At 32.6% G+C, this 4275-nt stretch overlaps 1 long non-coding RNA gene across 1 annotated transcript; it reads right to left on the reverse strand.

Moving 5' to 3' along the window:
- Window positions 1–600: 600 nt before the first annotated feature.
- On the reverse strand, window positions 601–1634 carry LOC143075285 (uncharacterized). Its single transcript, XR_012978278.1, has 3 exons — window positions 1537–1634; window positions 1083–1150; window positions 601–701 (listed from the first exon to the last, which is right to left on the reverse strand). It is a non-coding gene; the product is annotated as an uncharacterized LOC143075285 (long non-coding RNA).
- Window positions 1635–4275: the final 2641 nt, after the last annotated feature.

The raw sequence follows: 4275 nt of genomic DNA on the forward strand, positions 1-4275 counted from the left end.
GATAAATGAGTAAGCCGCACGGAAATATGAGTACACTGCACATGAACTTAAAAGATTGCCTAATTTGTCATTATCTGTAGACATGAATAAGTGGCATCTTCTTTGAATAATAAAACATACAGAACAACACAATACAAAATGTAGGGAAATAAAGGAACATATGTACAGACACTGGAATACGATTTAAACTGTCATGTTAATGAAAAATCACATAGGTAGAGAGGATTAAGTCGTCAATTACATACCGAGCGTGCAACAATCAATCGTTCTCCCTTTGTTTTGTTGTTTCATTGCAAGGCAGTTAATTGTTATCAAACGTACTAGGCTTATTATTTAATACACCAGATGCGAGGTTCTTTTTCAGTAACCAAGATATTTCCTTTTTCAAATCCGTGATTGCTAAGGCTTATTGTCGATTTAGATAGGTGCAATTATCCGACAAAACGGCCCCCTTTTGCATGTATCTAGTATCTAGCCTAGCTTTCTATTTTGTGTTTTGTGTTTTGTAATTTCCAATTTTATTACAGTGTGTATTTTTTTCGACTTATTTTGAATGTTGAAAGTTTGAATGTTCATTTGAATGATTGTCTCTTTTTATAACACTGAAACCGGGTGGAAATGGACATCATAAAAACTCGGTTGTAAACATATATGGATTCTTTATTAAAGGTCTTAGTAATCAGTTGTCTCGTATAAAGACCCTACAAAACATAATTATAAAATACTATAAATACAGGTGCAAAGATGGATAACTCTGACATGTTTTTGAACAAGTACATTGCACTGTAAAACATTCTAAGTAAAATAATATTCTCTTTCAAATCTATAACTCTGTCTTAAAGACTCAACATAAACTTGCGTCTTACATGTATGAGTTTATGCATCTCATAAACTTAATTGCAATAATATTCTATTACCATGTAAATAACATATTCTACATGAATTCCATAAATAGTAATAAACTAAAGCAAAACGATAAAACATTAAAATATCTACATGCAGCAACTCAGCAACGCAAAGTAAGCAAAATAAGCAAATAACTAACCAAATTATAAAACAACATAATACAACTCTTTGCCTACCTCAAGTGCTAGTTTGAAGGTCACAAGACTTCATATGTGTATTGGCTACATGTACATCAAATATTAACCTGAAGATAAATATAAATTTATAACTAATGTGTTCCATGTCTACAATATGAACACATACCAAAAATAAGAAAATCTGTTCCCTTAGATACTAAAACATAATAAAGGTTTAAAATGAATATTTAACTATTTAATTTACTTTCTATTTAATATAATTTCACTCCAATGCTCTATTATTTAGTAATTATTTAATATTAAAATCATTTATCAATCTTTAATGATTTAAAGCATGTTATGGTCAATTAATTGTATTTATCACTCATCAAGGTCATATTCATACTACAGATTCATTTCTCCATTCAATCCAATCAATCTAACCAAATCTTGCATACTCTGTTAAAAACTCTAGGACTATTAAAAAAATGTGAGAAAAGTATATACAACTGACCTGTAAAGTAGAAATATGGATTCCCAAAAGATTCAGCAATAACACAATTTATATAAGACAATTTGCAAACTACAAAACTGTGAAGTATATCTGTTCAGTATGACAGTTGGAATGAGAGTGTCCAGAACAATAGAATTTTCCCTCCAAAAAGAACATGTGACCAAAATCACTATCCATAAGAAATATAGGCTTAATTAAGATTTTAAATATAGAAATCAAGGTAACATAGACAAACAGGTACACTGGTCAGTTTAACAGTAATCAAACTGGACAAATTAAATACAATTCAATTTGTAACTATAATATCAATAGTATGAAAAACATTTTATTCCAATATATCTAATCAATATATACAAATTTACATTTACACAAATATGCTAAATTCCACTCTACCACATACTCCCCCCAGCCGGAAAATGACGTCTTGGCATTTCCTGCTACGTAGAAGCATTGGTAGATGACTTCAAAATGTCTAGAATGGTTCGACCTGCCTCTGTCTGTAAATCTTGGAGTAAAGTTGTCTGGTCTGATATAGATTTCAGACACTGGATCTTCTTTTCCCAATCAGACATGGTGTTGATTGCAGACTTTGCCATATCAAATTCGCCAGTGGTAAACCGGAGTGGTGGTCTCCGCTCTCTGGCTGAACGACGTATAGGAACCGGTTCATCTTCATCATCTGTATCTGTTTGAGAAGTATGTTGTTCAAGTGTATCTTCTTGAACAATCTCATCTTGCGAAGCGCTTCTTTCATCTTCAGAAATCAGGTCCTCATCAACACTAATTGTGTCTTCTGAAGATTGGGCGTCCCCTCCTGTCTCTGTATTCTGTAACTCAGTAACTCTGTAACTTTGGGTAAATTTTCAATGATGGTTGAATCACTGTCTCCTTGTTCCTCTCTGATGACATATCCCCAGTTTGATTCCTCATCAGATGTTGTATCCTCCGAGAATTCATTCCTTGTGGTCGGTTCCTTCTGTTTTTGTCTCCTCATGGCAGGTGTTGGTCTTTTTCGGGTTAACCTAGGAGCACACACAACACCAAACAACTGATCTTTGTTCTTTTTCAAAAGCCGATGACTACTATCACGCACTTCTGTATACTTTCTCCTGCATACGGAGTATATATCTTCCAATTGATACGATATTCCGGGGCTTGCATTTCCTATCATGATTTCCTTGATAGAGAATTGCTGCTCACAAGAAAGCTATTTAATAAAAAGTTCTAAATGATAAAGTTGAAATTATCTCTTCTTAATTTTTTTATGGACGCCTTCACGAGTTAGTTAACCATTATGGAATATCCGTTTCACAGATGTTGTTGGATGTGTTTCTTATGTCGTAAATATAATACGTTTCCTTTTCTCGAATGTGACCTACAAAGTTAGACTGATTACCGTGTTTTTAGTAATATGAGTAAAACGAAGGTAGCCACATGTGAAGCAGAATCTGCTTACTCTTCCGAAGCACCAGAATTCACCCCATGTTTACGGTGGGGTTTGTGTTGATTATATTTTAGTTTTCTATGTTGAGTTTTATTAACTATTATTTGTCTGGGCTTTTTTTAAACATAGCGTTGTTAGTTTTTTTTTCGATCTATGAGTTTGAATGCCCCTCTAGTATCTAGCTTTCTTTTATTGATTGAGTTCTGGTTAAAAAAAATGGCCTGAATTGATGAATGGATAGTTATTAATGCACTATAATTTTTGTTTTCGAACAGTTAATTTTGTTTGTTTTTCAAAATTTAATAAAAATATTTATTGTCTTATTTTGCAAAAAGAAAAATGAACTAGATACTGCCTTTTAACTATTCATTTAATATGCACTTTATTACATATGACTAAAATCACCTAAATTCTTCGTCGATCATCGTTACATTGACAACGATGTGTGATCAAAACAAAGAGACCTAATTGGTAAGAATGTCAAAAAGGGGTTCAGCAGTCAACACTGAATGTGCAATCTGTAAAACTCATGTCCTATAATAATATAAATGTATTCATATGATTAATATTATTTTTTTGTTTTTCAAATTTACCTTTTAACATTCCATATTCTATATTTCAGACAGTAAAAATCCAAACACATCAATAGCACTGTATCATTATCTGTGTCAAAATATAGTAGGAACAAAAGATTATGTTAAATACATCCGATCTATGAACACTGTCAGGGACAATTTACAAAGTAACAAGGATTTTACATTTATAACAAGCGGAAGCTTTGGGGAAGGACTTGAGATGCGAGGCAGTGACTTGGATGAAATGATGGTACAAAAGCAGTTTGACGTTTGCGAAGAATTAAAATCCCTTTATCATCCCAAAATAACACATTTGTTAATGGAAAGAGACGATGTGAAACCTTGTTATACTCTGTTGAGACTAGTATATAGTAGAAGTTCGGAAGTTATGAGAGACTGTGATGATTATAATGGTAACCAATATCTTTCAAGTGCATTATTTAAACAAAGGTTATTTAATGATGAACTTGATATAATGCATGGTCCGTGTTTTTCAGACAAAAAAGGAAAAATGGACTTTGCAGCTTGTTTACATTGTAAAACGTGGATATCACCTGCAATTCAGTGGGTATTAAGATCAAGTAACTCATGGCCGAGTCATGAAGTCAAACAAAGTATTATAGATCATGGAGTACTGTTTGTACCAATTGGAGCTAAGGGATCACGAAAAGAAAATCTAGAATGGCGAGTATCTTTTTCAGTTGGGGAAAAACTTCTTAC

The sequence above is a fragment of the Mytilus galloprovincialis genome, chromosome 5 (genome assembly GCF_965363235.1).
Source record: "Mytilus galloprovincialis chromosome 5, xbMytGall1.hap1.1, whole genome shotgun sequence".
Classification (NCBI taxonomy): domain Eukaryota; kingdom Metazoa; phylum Mollusca; class Bivalvia; order Mytilida; family Mytilidae; genus Mytilus; species Mytilus galloprovincialis.